The sequence below is a fragment of the Saimiri boliviensis genome, chromosome 14 (genome assembly GCF_048565385.1).
Source record: "Saimiri boliviensis isolate mSaiBol1 chromosome 14, mSaiBol1.pri, whole genome shotgun sequence".
NCBI classification, from domain to species: Eukaryota; Metazoa; Chordata; class Mammalia; order Primates; family Cebidae; genus Saimiri; species Saimiri boliviensis.
The window spans coordinates 53,731,532-53,750,615 of NC_133462.1; the positions used below are offsets into that span (position 1 = coordinate 53,731,532).

Here is a 19,084-nt window from a genome sequence, read left to right on the forward strand (position 1 = left end):
CAGTGTTTAATCTTGTGTCAGGTCATCCAGTTCCCACATTATACTATGGTTTACTATTACGCATGCTAGTCTTCTGGTAATTGACATTTCATTGAGGTTGGCTGAGCTCACAAATGGGCATTAAACTTTAGAGGTCATGAATTCTGCTCTTTGAAAATACTCGTTTGCATTAGTTTGTATTTTCACCATTTTTTGCTTGCTTAGCTTGAGTTTCTCCTGAGCACCAATATTCCTTTTTCTACTTTTTTTAATATGCCACTTTGGGTGAAGTATATTTGTTTATGTGAATTAGCTTTTCAATATCTCAGTAATGATTTTTTTTGCATTGTTTCTGTTTTCTTCAATTCTTTGCCAAAATATGACACAATTTGTATGCTTGAGTTTACTAATTATTCACTACATTGCCAAATGGGTCTATCATTTCAAATTTTATTACATATTTACAAAGTAATAAAGTTCTATATAGACAACTAAGGCACAGTAGTGAAAAGAAATTATCAAGTCAGTTGATGATTTCCCTTTTTTCCAAATTTGTTACGTATCAAGAAAATGTTTAAGAATAGTTACTTATTGCTTTTAAATTGTTCTTTAAAAAGCCCACTTAGCATCATGGGTGCAAATTAAATTTTATTACTTCTTTCACTTGTTACTGTGTCCTGTGTTACAAGTGCTTACGCTAGAAGCAAAATTTCTTCAAGGTGGCATTAAAGAGGTCGTGATATTTTTAAAGTTTAGATTCGGGAAAAACCCTGATGTCCTTGGAAGTGTGTTGCTGTAAGAATTGGCAAACATAACTTGCAGATGTAATTCATTTTTAATAAATGAATTTTGAAAACAAAATGAGTTAATTAACTTTTCACTAGTCTTCTGTGCTTCTCAAGCACTAGGTATTTCTGCTTTAATGAGATCATTTGAATTGAACTCCAAACATTAAACTACGTTTGCTTCTTTTATTATTGCTATGCTATTCATTGGATGATGTGATGGTAAATAGACACTTTCTTTCAGAAGCTGGTGTAATTTTTGTGTGAATTTATAGGATTAATAAATTAAGATGAGTCTTGGAAATACCAGATGTAGGTGATGGGTAGGAAGGCAGCAAATCACACTGCCATGTGTGTACCTATGCAACAATCTTGCATGTCCTTCACATGTACCCCAAAACCTAAAATGTAATAATAAAAAAAAGATGAGTCTTTAAATTTTTGCATAGCATTTCAGAGATATTTCTATAGTTTTAAACTCTCTTCTGGAGTTTCAAAATCATGTTGAGAATTAGCCAAACTACTTCGTCTCCTCCTCTTTCTCAGCTCTGCTTGTGATCACACACCTGACACACTTGGTTCTTTTTCATTGTCCTTGAGGGACATGGGTGAACCCATGTTTGCTCTGACGCAGCTGACATCAAGAACATACAGTAGAATACATGTGTAGGAACACATTTGGCATGAACGTTTATGTACATACAAGGTATACATTTGTAATTTAAGTTTCATTAGCACAGTTTTCAAATGTGAAAAAAAATTCTTGTAAAACTGAATTTAAAGCAAACGTGGTTTCACTTGTATTAATACTTCTTTTTCCATCAGTGGGAGGAAAAACCCACATATCAGAGAATTAAACTGTAGAAAGGATTCATATCAATACTGAATTTAATCTTCTCTCAAAAGGTATAATGGGAGTGAAGGATGTTCACAGAAGCGGAGGAAATACCAAGACAGGTTATAAAGCACTGAAGTGCTCAGCAGGCCTTCTAGAAACACATTGCTTTACTCTTTCTTAGAAAGCAAAGGATGATATTTAAATTTTCTTGGTTTCAACATTTTTTTTTCTATTCAAAAAAAATGCCGTGCAATATCTGTAATTATAATTTCTTGAGCCCCCATCATGTAAGCCTTGGTCATGCACTATGCAAAGGAAGCTTTGTTATCCCTATTTTACAGATGAGAAAATGTCAAGGCTGGGATTTTTTCCATGATTTGGACATGTAATATATTAAACAAAACACATATTTAGGAACCAAAGCCAGTTTAACTGGTTTTAGAGCAATGTTTGATTCTTTTCTTCATAATGGCTGCTTAATAACTGCTTTGTTTAAACTTGTGTGTCCAACCTCATCCATGGTGATCTTCCATATCACCTATTTTGTTGTTATTGTTTAGAATCTCTCAAGTCATTCATTTATTCATTGGACATATAATGATTGATCTCCTGGTATATGCCAGCCACTGTGCTGGACCTGCTCTTCTGGCCTGAAAAATATCTAAATATTTCATGTTTACAAATACCATTGATGATGTGGTTTGGCTGTGTCCCCACCCAAATCACATCTTGAATTGTAGTTCCCATGATCCCTACATGTTGCATTGTGGAAGGGACCTGGTGGGAGGTAAAAGAATCATGGGGGCAGTTTCTCCCATGCTGCTGTTCTCATAATAGTGAGGGAGTTCTCATGAAATCGTTTTTTTTTTTTTTTTTTTTTTTTTTTGAGACGGAGTTTCGCTCTTGTTACCCAGGCTGGAGTGCAATGGCGTGATCTCGGCTCACCGCAACCTCCACCCTGGGTTCAGGCAATTCTCCTGCCTCAGCCTCCTGAGTAGCTGGGATTACAGACACACGCCACCATGCCCAGCTACTTTTTTGTATTTTTAGTAGAGACGGGGTTTCACCATGTTGACCAGGATGGTCTCGATCTCTTGACCTCGTGATCCACCCGCCTCGGCCTCCCAAAGTGCTGGGATTACAGGCTTGAGCCACCGCGTGCGGTTTTATAAGGGGCTTTGCCCTCTTTTGCTTGGCGCTTCTCCTTGCTGCTGCCATGTGAAGAAGGCCATGTTTTCTTCCCCTTCTGCTGTTACTGTAAGTTTCCTGAGGCCTTCCCAGCCGTGTTGAACTGTGAGTCAATTAAACTTCTTTCCTCTATGAATGACCCAACCTCAGGTATGTCTTTATTAACAGTGTTAGAATGGACTAACACAAGAGAATTCTAAACTTAACTTTTGAGAGCCACAAACTCCTGTTCTTTCATTATTTTTTGTTATGTAGCAATAAAATATAGCAGATAAGCTAAGAACTTTCTGAGTATTTACTACAAAATCTTAAAAGACTCCATTTTGCATTTCTAGGTTGTTCAATTGTTATGCCATAAATCAAATGACATCAAATACTTTAGCCATAAAAAGGGATATATTTATGTATTTAAGAAGGTATCTTGTTTCTTCTAATAGAATAATTCTGACAATTTCATTCTGAGTGTAGTTGCATAAATGAATCTCTTTTTCCTTTTTCTATTAATAAAGTGCTTTTGGAAATAAATTACTTCACTTTCGGTATAATGGATAGGGACATTAAACACAAGAGTGTGGACTGTTAATAATGACTGCAAGTCACTTCTTTTTTCCCAGGAATTATCTCATAAATTTTGAAATTGGGAACTGACTACTAAGTTTGTCTATATTTCTCAATATAAACCAATAATAAATCGATGTATTATACTAAATTGAATAATGAAACATTCATGATTTGAGGGCTCTCCAACAATTTTATACCGTTTAATTCCAACTGATACTCTGCTTATCACCAGAATTAAATCAGACTATGGGTCATGTTTTAATAAAGGAAGTAAAAATGTCTCTAAGTATTTTTGTGCAGACAGGGATTTAGGAAACTGTTGGTTTTTATAAAAATTCTTACAAAACGGCAGCAAATATTGTAGCAGTGAACTCTCTGATGGCCTTTCTAGAATGACTGACAGAACACTGTGGTACTCATTTGCCAGGTGAACTAATACTTTCTAACACAGAGAGGAAGACTGAGAATCAGGAGTTTAAACTGCAACCATTGAATGCAAGAATACCTTAACTTGGCTGTGATGCAGGGATCAGGAAGCCTGAATCAGGCCCTCTACCTGAGAGAAGCTTCTACCCTGGAAGCAGAGTCTGGTCACAGTTAAAATGCCATTAACATCCAAGACAGTAGAGACTGGACTCTGGTCTGCCAGGACTTGTGACCACCCTCGGGGTCTCTCAACTTCTACAAGGCTGACTCTGGCATCTCCATGACTTGACAATAGAGAATGGCCATTAATGGTAAGTTGTTTTCAGCCTTTTGGTACATCTAATTGAAGAAACAAAATTTACATTGCTAATCACGATTACAAGGGACACTGAAAAGTATATTTTTTAACTTTCCATACTCTGCAGAAGGGACAGGTACACAAAAATGTCGAGTACTAATTAACCACAGTTAGCAGAGTTTCTATAGTGAATAAAACCATTTTTCAACAATAATTAGAATAATGTAAGGGAGAAATAGTGTCACAAAGCATCAGGAAACTTAGTGACCTAGACTCTGAAAGGTAGCCAAAAGTTTTTAAGCTGTATGTAGACAGCTCCAACTTTTTGTGGTGGTTTGACTTTTGGTTTTTTCAATTTAAGAATGGTATAAAAACAATGAGCATTCAGTAGACACTACACTTCTGTTTTTCACTTTCAGCACAATATTCAATAAATGATGTAAGACATTCAACCCCTTATTATAAAATAGGCTTTCCACTAAAAGGTTTTTTGTCCAACTATAGGCTAATGTAAGTGTTCTGCGCATGTTTAAGGTAGGTGGGCTAAGCTGTGATGTTTGGTAGGTGCATTAAATGTATTTTCAAGTTATGATATTTTCAATTCACGGTGAGTTAATCAGGACGTAACTCCAATCTAGGCCGAGGGGTATCTGTATGTGATTTGGAGAATGCGTACTTTCATACATCATTAAGCTATACTGGCAAGCTGGAGTTTATTTAAAACCATTACAGTTTATTTTAAGCTTTTTTCTATGAGACATGACTACTAGAGTGGAACTTTAAAATTTTTTCTTTGGAACCACAGAATTTGCTACTATCTTGCTACCAGGTTTTCTTCTGTCTCTACATTTCTTTCCCCAGGTTCCATACCTCTTGCTTTAAATAACAGTATTTTAACTCCAAAATGAATATATCCACATCCCAGATCTCTCCTTTGCATGCCAAACTTGCGGTCCCAAATTCATATTCAGCCTCTCCTCTTAAACACCTCATGAATATGCCTTGGAAATAGAGATCTGATAATCCTACCAATTAGAGTAAGAACTAATCTGTTTCTTTCTTATTCCCGATCGCAGTAAATCATGCCACCTTTCATCCAATTACAAAAGATAGAAACTTGAATTTCCCTTTTGGCCATTACTTACGTTACATCACTGAGGCACTAGCCCAATCTGGTTGAAAGGGTACTGTTGATTTACTCTTTCCAGCATAGTTCTTCCCAAATTTTCCTCATCCCAGTAAATGTAGGTGCCTTTACCATCTACCTGATTGCTCAGGCTAAAAGTTTTGGAGTCTCTCCTGCTGCTTCTCTTTTCCTTATAGCACGCATCTAATCTATAAGTCAGTCCTGAATGTTCGGTCCTCAGAACATACTTCGAATTCGCCCACTCTTCTGCATCCCTGATGCTATTCCTTCATTCAAGCAATCATCGTGTCCTCCCTGCTTTACAGAGACGGACTCCAAATTCACTTTCTACCTTCTACTTGTTACTCATCTAATCTATTCTCCATGAAGCCAATGTAAAACCCTGGCTACTGCATGAAGATCAATTGCAAAACCTGTTTAATGGCTGAAAAGCCTGTTGTAATTCATTCCTGTCTACCTCTCACACCTCATCTCATTCAACTCTTCTCCTCCTTCACTACACCACAGCCATATTGGAGTTAGACAATAATCTGTCCTTACAATAAAATGTCCTCTTTTCTAAGTCAAAGCATTCATTCCTACTGTTCTCTGATTCATGACGTCTAATCTTTTAGAAGAGCCGTAACACCAGCTTTTTGAAAGCTTTTGTGCCCATCATGTCTAAATGAGCTTCTTCATTAAACTCTTTGATTTCCCTTTGCTTATTTTCTCCTTCTGAACTGTTGACCATCTGTCTTCCTCATTTGACTTTATGAGTGCACATGGGAAACTGTGTAATATTGTTGTTTCCGTATGTATCCTCAGTATCTAATAGAGTTCCTAGCACATAGCAAGTGATTAATAATTATTTATTACAGCATTCTTCCAAAGTGAAACGCTAACATCTCAAAGTATAAGTAAGATTTCTACTGATTTTCGTATATATACATATATATATATATATATATATATATATACACACAATGTATATGTGGATTAATATTTTATATATACACATATTAATTTAAAGAGTTAGAAAAGCATTAAGCTTTCTAAATATTTGTGTTGGCATGATTTATCACACTCTGACAGCTAACTCCACGCCTTCTCTGGTCAGTGACATACTCCAAGGGAAAGTCAGTGAGAATTTCACAATGGAAAGTGATCATAATGGTTTCTGTGTGCCTGAGATATGGATTTACTAATTATATTTTCAAATTTTAAAAGCAAAAATGCTCAAAAAATTGACAAGTGATCAAAAACGATTCTTGGAATCAAATATGGATTAAAGATACCACAAAATAGATGTGAAACAAATGAGAAAGAGGCAGAGCTAACCCCTTTTCTCTTTATTCACTGGTCATGTTAAGAAGCAAAAGTAATGACATTCTAGTAAATTCTGAACAGACACTAGTCAAACATTTGAAATGATCATGAGGACAATTTTTTTACCATATGGCAAAGCTGAATTTGGGCATTTTGAATATACATTATCCACCTTTGAGACTTACAACATTGTATTCAGTTATGCAGTTACTTAAGCCTTCTTGATTGATATATAATAATGTTTCTTATTATAAAATAAAGGCATTTTACCAGAAAATATGAGATATTGATAAACAAATCTATTAACTGAAAATTATCTGCAATCGTGCCATCTAAAGATGACTTATACTTGTCATCACTGCTTCATACATACAGTTAAAGCCATTGAACCAAAATGGGATGACTTCAAATTGATCAATAAATGTTCATGAACACCTGACATATTTATCCAAAAAGCAAGAAAAAATGACAAATAAAGTATTTTCATTTTAAATAATTGATATTTATTAAGATGCATAACTTTTTAAAATGCTTATAATGAGCAGTCATTTTGTGCTAAAATGTCGATAAACGTTTTCCCATTTAATACTTAAATAAATCCATGAAGTTCCTATTTTTGGTTATTCTTATTTCACAAGTGAAGAGACCGAGGCTAGGAGTATTAAAGGAGTTTGATGGAATCATTGGGAAGTTGAAAAATGTCAATCTTCCTTCCTAAATGCAACTTTTTAGTATTCTCAACTAGAATTTTTAAAAAATACATGTGATCCCTAGTTGCACTTTCTTCAATGATAAAGATTTTAATTGTTAAGAGTCTCAGATTCTAGGTCTTCTCGCAAAATTTCTTTAAAAGATAAAGATTGTTTTAGCCTTCTGTGGTTGAAGTCTCTCATCTATAAAATAGCATAATAGTGTTTATATTTATAATGTTATTGTAAGGATGAGGTAATACATATGAGAGCATCTAGGAATAAATATAAAAGTCACAAAATATATGTTTTTTATGTTAAGAAAGGGAAAATAAAGTATTCATTGTGTGCCCATGATACAAAAAATTGTCTTAGGTGCCATGCTTATCCTTTGATTTTCAAAACAAGTGTGGTGTGTGAAGTATGATTTAGTTGCTGCATTTTATAAATGAGGAAAGCAAGACTTAGAAAAGGGGCTGTACATAGTCAAATGCTAAAAATAAAAATAAAACAACAAAATAACAGAACCAGATTCAACCCAGGTCCAGCTGACTTCGAGCCGAGGGAATGCCTGAGGTTGATATGTTGTGTCAACCTGAAATTGTTTATTTCCATCAAAGAAATGGTTGAAGATCTGCTTTTCTCTGGGGATAGTATAATGAGAGATCCTTTACAAAAATAAACCAAATAACCAAATAATTACCATTAATATGTACACTTAAAACATGCACTTGTAGACATGTACACACACCAGCTCTGCTAAGCTGTTTATGTATATAAACTGTTTTTTCAGTATACATATATTCAAAATTCGAGCTACCTCGTAAGTTTTACATTATAAAATGTTTAAGTTTTACATTTTAAAAAGTTTTTAAAAATGTATCAGTATTTCTTTACAAACGTATCAGTATTTCTTCTACTACAGAAAAACAAAAGCAAAAACCCTATTTTATATGAAGTTTCACAGCGTTGTGATTCTCATAACTGCTGTGATGTGCCACATGTACCTTCCTAGACAGTAACATTACCTCATGGTATTTGGAAACACTGATTGTAAAACAAACACAAATACTATGAACTGGAGTGCAAAATTAATATACATTTTAGATACCACAAGACTTTAAAGAACTTCCAGGTTTCTGATAATCCAGTTTAAGTTATGACCTTGTGGGGAGGGGTACACATTACTTACTTTTGTGGTTAAGGGATTGTATTAGATTTCTTCAGGTCATGCTAAATTGCAAATAAGCTAAAATTACTGAGTGTGTACAACTATTTATTATTCACATAAATAAATTGTTAGCAGATACCAGCAGCCACAGGTCAGCCGCTGTCTTTGCTTCTGGTTGTGTGTCAGGTTTGGATTTACTTCCCCTTACTTTTTATTCTGAGAGTCAGGCTACAAGAACAGACATTGCCTGGCACACAGTAAGAGGGACATGAACAAGAACATGGGCACAGACTTTTGCTTTTACAAGGTGTGCTGCTAAGTACCTATGCATGAAGAGTACATCACATACACTCCCATATCATTGACCAAAATAAGTCACTTATGCCAATGGGAAAGGGATATGTAATCCTCGTATGGAAGGAAGGGAGTAAGTTGAAAAAAATAATTCAATCCATCACAGGCACTTTGTGGGAAAGTTCTTGGAAGCGGTATAACATAACATCCTTTTATATTCATGGGGAGCCAGTGATGCTCAACTTATTCACTCCTGTTTAACGAATCAAGGAACCGAGTCTCAAGTATGTGAAGCAGCATGCTAAATGTCAGCCTCCTACTTTCTGTATTCCGTCTCCGTAAGAATGTTCTTTCATTACTTCTCTGACTTTTGGCCAAGAGCAAGTGAAGAATCTTCTTTCTATTACCACCACAGAGTAGATAGCATACTCATTTTTGTGTTTCTTTAATGTGTAACACAGTTGATTGCTTATGGTATTGATTCTATTTGGTGAAATATAGTTCATTCAGTCATTTATTCATCAAATATTTATTGATCATTTCTCTTGAGTCAGGTACTACACTAGACACTGAGGATAAATCTGTGAGTAAGACAGAAACACTCTGCTTTCATTGAGTTTGCATGAAGTGGGAATATTCCATTTTTTAAAATACAGGATTTGATTGCTTATTTTCTCATAATTTAAAATCTCCCTATGAATTTATGTTAACCTAAGTCTATTTACAAATGGAAACGACTACTAAAGTCATATGTGATTTCATTATAGAGAGTGATAAAATAGGATAAGAGCAGAATAAAGACTATAAAAAGAGGATCAGATTCTGGGATCCTTGGGGGTTCATCCTGCAAAATCATTTTTTTAATTTATAGTTTTTCTCCTGTCATTCTAGCCCCTTCTGTGCGAACCTTTAAGGTTTTCATATTTCCAGGAAAAGGTGATTAGTATTTACTTTCAGATCCTTACACTTAAAATGGAAGATTAATGATCAATAAAGTAGTCAAATGTGGGCTGTGGTTTTCCTAGAAATATCTTGATGTCCTGGGGGAGGCAGCCTGAATCAATGGCTAAAAGCAAAGTAGAAACTCAGGTACTAATCATTGCCTTGTGACGAACGTGCCTCAGGGTCACTGGCTTCATTGTGAAATCTTTAAATCGGGAGGTACAATTAATCTTTAAATCGCATGGAACATTTGTTACAAGTTTCTAGCTATTATTCTAAAGATTAGAGATAAAACAAAAATTATCTTTGCATGTTTCTATCACTTTTGCTGCTTCTTTGTACCACATACTTACTCTTCACATTTACGCATTTCATTTTACTATACACTTGACTCCACATTTTTGACATATATTACTTTTCACTGTCTTCTTGTCTAGCTTAAAAAGCTGTCAAGACGTGGTTTCCCACCTTAGGAGAAGACACTGCTTCCTAGCTCAGGAATGGAGCAAATACTTATCGATCATCAATAACAGCGAGACAATCCAGAAGACACAGGTCAGCCATAATAGACACTGCCAGGCTCATACTCTCATTTGATGTGCTTTATTTGTCTCTATGCTGCTTTACAATTTTCCCTATTATAAAGTTTATGTATATGTTAATGATTAACTAATCAATATATTTGTATGTATATTAATTATGTAGAAATATAAATTATTACAACTACATTTCATTGTGATAGCCATTAGTTAAACTAGTCATTTCAAAACATTTAGTAGGAATATTTCTACTAAATATTCAAACTAAAGTAAAATGACTGACAAAGAAAAAAATCACCTTTCAAAGCTGGAGAGACAAAATCAGTATTATATCTAAAAATCTGAATTTCAGGCAAACTTGAACTTGGTTAGGGGGGATCTGGAGAAGAGGAAAGGGTGATAAGAAAGCCTGAAATCACATTGTCCAAGAGTTCCCTATGTCATCGGCATACGTCTGCATCCACTCTCACCCTTCTCTCCTTTCTTTTTGTTCTTGTCTTGTCTTAGAGGAAGCATTTCCTCTTCCCATATGCAAGGTTAACCCCTCTGGTGTTCATGCCATTCTGACAACTCCGTGTGGACCATTAATACTTTCTCTTTGCACAGGCCATTCTCTTTATCTAATATGACCAACTTGTTATAATTCACACACACACACACACACACACACACACACACACATACACGGAAATTTCAATTCTGCCTACACATCGTTCTCATGATATTCCCTTTACAGCCAATCCTCTCCCTCACCTTTTGTCTGGCCTCTTGCCTTGCACTCCTCTGGAACAGAGTTAACTAATGCCAGCAATTATTTCCCACTCCAGAGCCCTCCCTCTTTCTCATGGAAGTATATAGAGGAAAGTGTGAATGGTCAGATACTCTCAGATTGGAAGAGAATGCCTGGAGCTATCTTGCTGTAAGACGGAAGGTTTTTATGGTATATATTTTACCTGAGAGATAAATGGAATATTTTACTCACACATACGCATATATCTGTATTTACTTAGATATAAAGATGATTCATAGCTGTCTTTTTGCACAATGAAAAAAATGCTATTTGAATATATTCGCTATATCTAAAAGCATATTTTGAGGGCCTACTCAGAGAACTCCACTGGGCTTAAATAAAATACAGAAACAAACCTGGTTTTTGTCTTCATGAAGCGTCTAGTCAATAGAGGACATCAAAATTAATTAACCATACAAATCTAAAATTAAAGCTTTCTTAAGTACATGAAAGGAAAAGTATTATAGATCAAATTTTTAATGTCCTCAATGAGAGATAATGTGCACACAATGAACTAATTGACACTATTTTTTAAAATATGTAATATGATGTTAGTTATTCCTTGTATTTTTAGGGTCAGTTTTCCAATTTTATTTTCTTTATAAATCTAGCTAATTTTAAAAGTAACTTTAAATAGAGCCCAGATGAATTCCTGGTTTCACTTATAAATTTAATTAATTAAACTCACCTAAGTATTTTAAGCTCCATATTTAAGTGTATTATGTTCTACTTCCTTTTAGAATATTTCAATTATATAAACAGCAAAATGTATGAGGATTTTAATAATTTTTAAGAATTAGACAGAGAGCTTATAACTTAAGTGAACCTTATGTTTTCTTAAATGTTTTGATTTTCAATACGTACTTAATACAATTTAATCTCAAAATCATGAGTCTAAATTAATATTCAAGAATACTTTAAAAATTGGTGCCCCGAGTCTGACCTATTACACTAATAAGGTATACATTCTAAAATATTTTAAGTACATAAAAATACACCTGTAATCCAGCACTTTGAGAAGTGGAGGCAGGTGAATAGCTCGAGCCCAGGAGCTTAAGACCAGCCTGAGCAACATGGAAACATGCTATCTCTAAGAAAAAATGACAGAGATTGGCCAAGCATGGTGACATGTGCCTGTAGTACCAGCCACTCGCGATGCGAAAGTGGAGGATGGCAGGTGCCCGGGAGGCGAACGTTGCAGTGGGCCAACATCGCTGCACCACTACGCTCAAGCCTCGGCAACACAATGAGACGCTGTCTCAAAAAAGAAAAGTCCGTATGGCCTTGTTTAAACAGCGTGGAATATTTTGTTGTCAAAAATTAACACAATAGTTATAATTAATATCATTGTAACTATATTGATCTGAGGCTCTGACAATTACAGAGGAAAAATCACCCCTGCAAATAGCTGAATCCTTTCACATGACAGAACTAACAATGTAACTGTTAGGCCTCATCATTCCTTCACTCTCTGGCTCTTTGCCTACTTTGCAGCAAACACACCCGAACCTCACCTATCCATATTTCCTTCTTTATTGTATGATGTCTATATTTGCATATTTGAATTTTCTGTTTCTTTCTTAACCTTTTCTGCTCAAAACTTTATAATTGTACCGGCAGTGATTTCCTTTATACTTCTATGTGTATTTTGCAGAGTACTGAAGAAATATATTAACAGAAAAAGAAAAATCACGTTGTTAAAATGGATGGAGGCTGCAGAGCATGGGGAGTGATCCAGAAATCTGCCCAGGGGTCCCCTACTTTTTTTGTTCAGACATTAACTGTGCATGAACAGGGGGAGTTAAGATGAGATCTGGAAAAGGACAGCTAGTAAGGGGTCTACGAGCAGAACGAAGACCCTAGTTTTGGGAGATGTAAGATTTCCAATGAGCAGAGTAGAGAGAACACACTGAGCAACCCAGGTAGTTAAGTGAGTCCTCAGAATGGTTACATATTAGAAACAAGTAGTCTTAGAACTAAAAGTCCACTCTAGAAAAAAACTAACATTCCCATTATCTTGAAAGGAAGGCAATGGTAGATTCATTACGATAAAGACACGATACCAGAAAAGAGTTAAAAATTATTAGGCACGAGTAGGAAAAGTAAAATGTGAGCCTCTAGCAGGCAAAAGCATTAAAACATGGGAGGCCGGGCGCGATGGCTCATGCCTGTGATCCCAGCACTTTGGGAGGCCAAGGCGGGTGGATCACGAGGTCAAGAGATCGAGACCATCCTGGCCAACATGGTGAAACCCCGTCTCTACTAAAAACACAAGAAATTAGCTGGGCATGGTGGTGTGTGCCTGTAATCCCAGCTACTCAGGAGGCTGAGGCAGGAGAATTGCCTGAACCCAGGAGGCGGAGGTTGCGGTGAGCCGAGATCGCGCCATTGCACTCCAGCCTGGGTAACAAGAGCGAAACTCCATCTCAAAAAAAAAAAAAAAAAATTGTTAACATTTGTTTAAAACATAAAGAAAAAGATGATCATACGTGAAAAGGTGAGAAATCTAAATCGAGTCATGAAAACTATTAAAATGAGCCAAAAGAAGATTCTAGAATGAAAACCACAGTAAGTGAAATGAAAACCTCACGAGGTAGGCTGAAAGGCGGCTCGGCACTGCAGAAGGAAAGATCACAATGTGACTGTGCAGCACGGTGCTAATTACCCAAATTGAAACTCAGTGAGAGAAAGAAGCTAAAATAATAAGCAGAGCCTCAATGACCTGTGGGACTGACAAGCAATCTAACACATGTATGAACCAGAGGAAAGAGAAATTGGGGCGGAAAGTATTTGAAATATGCCACATTTGCAATCGAAGTTGCAATAAGTCACTTTCTAGCTTCCCTTTTGTACCCATTCCTTCCCAGAATGTAATCACTCTTTCCCTCCAGTAAAAAGCTTTCTTTCTAGTTATTTTGGATTAAAAAGGAATCAGACAATGAAGTACATTTTTCCTCTTTTCCTTTTTCATTTGTTTATGGCCTAGGTCCTCACCACTGGCTCATTTGATAATCCTTACTCGATTCTTGTTTTAATTCATTTAAAACCAACATTTGGACTAGCAACTGCTGTTGCAGTTACCATCTGATTAAACTGAAAATAATCCGTAATCTGCTGCCATTCTCTGAAACTCATCTGTCACTTGCACTGGTTAAACGGTAGTGTTTAATGGCGATGTAATAGGAATCCCCACCGGAGAGTTTTTTAAGTCTTTGATGGTGGCATTAATCTCTGTGTTATCCCTAGGTATATAGAATTGCACTTGGTTTAATATTTTGGTAATGACTGGGAGTTTTAGGTGACTTCCCTTTGTCTTGCCTGACATAATAGCCTTTAATTTATCCACCAGAGAATCAATATGAGGATTCTGCCAATTGCTGAAAATCATCTATTCCAACTACACACTCAAGAACTGAGTATGAAGTCCTGAGAAGAGTTTTGAGAACTCAATGAGCTTACTATGATGTGAGCTCAAATCAAAAGTCTATCACTAAATAGTGCTCAGAAGTACTGCCATCTGCCTGAGAGCCTGTGGAGGCATTCTGGATTTGTAGGAATTAATACTACCTCAATCCAAGGCCCACTAATATCTGAAAAAATGGAGGTGTTTTCCTTTTCTCAATGGAGAATTCTCTGGTACATTAGAGCCAGTCCAGGGGTTGTTTGTTGGAAAATCTAGAAGATGTTCTTTGACTATGATTTGACTCTTTTGACAGGGCCTTACTTCAAGTATTTGATTCAAGTGGCTGGGCCCTGTGAATTGGCTAGCTGCAAATCAGGAGACAGGGTAACAATTCTCTATTTTGATGCATCATCTCAGGTCTCTTTTACCAGATGAATTTTCTCTTAATAAAACACAGAAGATTCTTGTGGATTGCCCATCTCTTCTGACTTTGGAGACTCTCTCACCAATATTTATGCATTAATCAGGCCAATCTGTGGAGCAGGCTTATATGGAGGCCTATCATAGTTAGCTCTCTCACCTGGAACTAACATTTTACCACCACCGCTTGACATGACCAACATCTCTCATTCTTCTTAAAATCAGCTCTGGAGTCCGTTACCAGCATGCTTAGTCTATAAAATGTTTCCATAAAATTACTTTTCAAAAAGGCTATGTATCCCTCACCAATTATTTTTTCTTAATGCTTGGATGAAGGGAGGGATATTTATGTTTTTGAGAGTGCACAACCTTTAAAGTCTTTGGATTCCTTCTCTACATTGTAACAATAACTATCTGCTGTCTCAACTGTATTGAGCGTGGGTCACTTTTGAATAAAACCAAACTAGCAAATAATTCAAACTACTCATAACTGTTTGTGGCCAGATTCCCTGGTAAGTGCATCAAAGCTGATAAATTCAGCTTGATTTAAAATTATTTCTCCTTCCTTGTTTTATCACCTCAGAATTAATTCTCATACGTATTCTCCAGAGATTTGACTCTATAAATCAGTGAATTCTTGCATTTCTCTTCTAAGAAGAGCTACAGATCTGACACTTACTATTAGGTTTGGTAACCACACAATTTCTCTTCTTTGTCTTAAAGTCACAATGTGTCAAAACACTCAGATTTATACAAATATGTAGCTATAAATAAAAAAAGAACCATGTTCTTTTCACAGTTTTATGTGCTTTGTCTGGATACCCAAGGAATCATGCTATAACCATTGCCAAATACAAGATCTGGTGCAATGTTTATAGCTTCATTTTTATAATTATTAATTAAATATTTGACCTTGTCCTTGCAAAGTATTTGTAGGAAGCATTACTTATAATTATGTAAACAATATAATTGCCATTTCTATTTTTTTTATGTTGTTTCCCTAAGAGTAAAAAACAAGTTAATTTTGAATTAAATTGTTCTAACATTTTCTTGATTAGGAGGCAAAGTCTATCTGAACAGCAGAGCAAGCTTTTTTTTTTCGATGAAGTTTTGCTCTGTTGCCCAGGCTGGAGTGAAATGGTGCCATCTCAGCTCACTGCAACCTCCGCCTCCCAGGTTGAAGCAATTCTCTTGCCTTAGCCTCTCAAGTAGATGGTATTACAGGCATGAGCCACCACGCCTGGATAATTTTTGTATTGTTAGTAGAGACAGGGTTTCACCATGTTGATCAAACTGGATGGTCTCGAACTCCTGACCTCAGATGATCCACACGCCTCGGCCTCTCAAAGTGCTGGGATTGCAAGTGTAAGCCACCACGCCCCACAAGAGCAAGTTTTCAAAGTGATAAGTTCTCCCCTCATTCCCAGATTTTAGAGTTCCTGCATTTCTTCTCTTAAAGTATAAAATCCAAGACTGTTTTCAAGACACATGAGGCTAGTTATTCAGAGAAGAATGCCTTTCTCCAAGTCAGTATCACATCACTTTCTTACCCGGTACTCCCATATAGAGAGCAGCTTGCTGTTCTAAAGAAACATCATGCTGTGTTTCCTGCTTCTCTCTCACCTTTGCTCATGCCGCCTCAACCTTCTGGGGACAGTGAACACCCATCCACCTTTAATGGCCTCACTTCATGACATCCAATGACTACTTCTTAAATGAGCAAGCAGCGGCGGGCACTCACTCCTCTGTGTAATGCCATATGCTTCAATAATTTTGTTTGTATCTTTGTCCACTCCCAGGTGAGTGGTTGTGAGTTTCTCAAAATATAGACAGTGACTTAAATGAGGTGGAAAAAAATGGGGATTAAGCATAATTACATCAAAAATGAGGCTTAAACTCCTTGATATTGTAACATTGTTTTAATAAAATACTTCTTTTTGGAACTCAAGTTGAGTTTACTAAACTGCTAACTTTCACATATTGAGAAGTGTTTCAGTCTTGCTTCTGGGCATAATTCAGCGAAACGTAGGTTCATGACTAAAGTTTTATGATTATGTTATTCTACTTCTTCTGTTTGCCATGTCTCCAGAAGCAAACTCCTTCCTCTTCTGTCTTCTTCAGGGCCTCAGGAAGTTGACCATCATGGATTGCATCGTTGGCTTATTCTTGTGGGATGTGGCTAGTGGGAGTCACTGGTGGTGGATTTGGGGTCCGCTGGTGAGAGACTGCAGAGGAAGGAAGGAAGAGATCAGATCAGAGAACGTCCTTACCTCTTTCATCCTGCTCTAAGCCACATTTCCAGCACAGCTCAATCCTCCAGGACTGCAACTCCTGTCTGTTAGTCCCTATTTTCCACACTAGAGTTCCCTGGGCTTTATTAACTCATCTTCTCCTTAACCCTTTAGGCTAAGAAGTGATAAAAGCTTCTCATGTTTGCTCATCTGTGGCTGCTTCAGCACACTTTTTGATTTTTTTTTTTAACTCTCTTCAAACCCTTCATTAGAGTCTCTTGAACCATTTCAGTGTGTTGTGTTTTCAGCACAGTCCCTGATTATATAGAATGTTTGTGGTCTGCTTCCTGGCTTGTGGCTCATCTTAGGCCAATATAAGCCTTTATGTGTACTTTTTTTAACACTAAAATGTATAATTAATTTATCTTCTTCTATTATGGGAGCAAATCTTAATGCATTTAATTTATTTATGATCTGCAGAGATATGATAATAATTTATAGCTTTTCCCAAAAAATCATGACATCTTCTTGGGAAGAAAATATGAATCTTTTTTTTTTGAAAATAATAAATTATAACTTTAGCATATGTCTTCTAATCTTAAATTACACATCATAAATTACTTTTTTCAGTGTTGAATTGCAATATGTTATATATGACCAGTGAAAACTTCATATGCTTTATTATTCCCACAATGTTGACCAGTAGCAGGGTCAATTAATGGTCATTTGAAAAGCTTACATCAGTGATTATCTTTAATTTAAAGCTATTAAAAAGTTTCAAGGCATATCAAAACTGTAGGCCTTTTTATTACATAAACATGATTAGAGGTAATTTAGAAACTGCATAGTAACTGTTAGATGGTAAAATGTATTGAACTTGATTGGTGTTCACTCATATAAAGTAGATAAGTTAGTACAAGCAGTCCTTGCTTTTCACAGTAGTGCAGGACTTTTAAAAGACATGCAAGCTAGCAGCACAAAGTGATCTCATTATCAGTGAGAAAGTTACCATTGTTCTATGATTTTTAAAGTTTGCTTTCCAGAACCTTAAGGCCTCTCCTGATACTATCAGTTATAAACGTAGGGGAAATGAAAACAAATAATACAATGAATATTCTTAGAACACTATAATTTAAATCATTTAGAAACATTGAACATTTGTGTTGTATTTCACTGTAAAAATCTCACTGAGAGTGGTTTGAATCTCCTTCTTGACATATAATATCAAAGAGTGTCTTTTCTATGCCTTAACAAAATGACATAGTCTTTCCAAGTTTAGATAAGCTTTTAACATTTCATCTTTTGAATTTTCGAAGGTATGAATTATTGTCGAGAATCCCCTTAAAACACAGACACACACACACACACACACACACACACACACACACACACATATCGCTGGCAACACTTCCTCTGGAACATTGTCATCATTTATTCTTTTTTTTTTTTTTTTTTTTGAGATGGAGTTTCGCTCTTGTTACCCAGGCTGGAGTGCAATGGCGTGATCTCGGCTCACCGCAACCTCCGCCTCCTGGGTTCAGGCAATTCTCCTGCCTCAGCCTCCTGAGTAGCTGGGATTACAGGCACGCGCCAACATGCCCAGCTAATTTTTTGTATTTTTAGTAGAGACGGGGCTTCAGCATTTTGGCCAGGATGGTCTTGATCTCTAGACCTCGTGATCCACCCGCCTCGGCCTCCCAAAGTGCTGGGATTACAGGCTTGAGCCACCGCGCCTGGCCCATTTTATTCTTATCCTTTCATTATATTGATAAGCTTATCCTCATGAAATTTTCTAACTACATGCATACAGTAGTCAACATTCCTTCTCATAGTCAGCCATGCCTTCAATCCCTCCATCTATTCAAATCTCACTTCCAGTATCATCACTTTTCATTTCTTTGCTAAAATTTCATCTTCCTTGTCCAATTCACCCGTTTGTTTGTTTTACAAACTGTCGCATGGATTTGTGACTAGAAGACAAGACGACAACACAATGACCTGCTTAACTGTCTGTGTGTGCATTAGCAACAGATGCACTGTGACCAAACATCCACCGATTCTGAAAGAAATGATGTGAT

The 19,084-nt window shown here is 36.3% G+C and overlaps 1 long non-coding RNA gene across 1 annotated transcript in view; it reads right to left on the reverse strand.

Moving 5' to 3' along the window:
* Positions 1-16,672: 16,672 nt before the first annotated feature.
* Positions 16,673-19,084, reverse strand: part of LOC141581068 (uncharacterized) — a 40,539-nt gene continuing 38,127 nt past the window's right edge. Inside the window, exon 2 of the long non-coding RNA XR_012513522.1 lies at positions 16,673-17,000. This is a non-coding gene — a long non-coding RNA (uncharacterized LOC141581068). The remainder of the gene's footprint in view (positions 17,001-19,084) is intronic.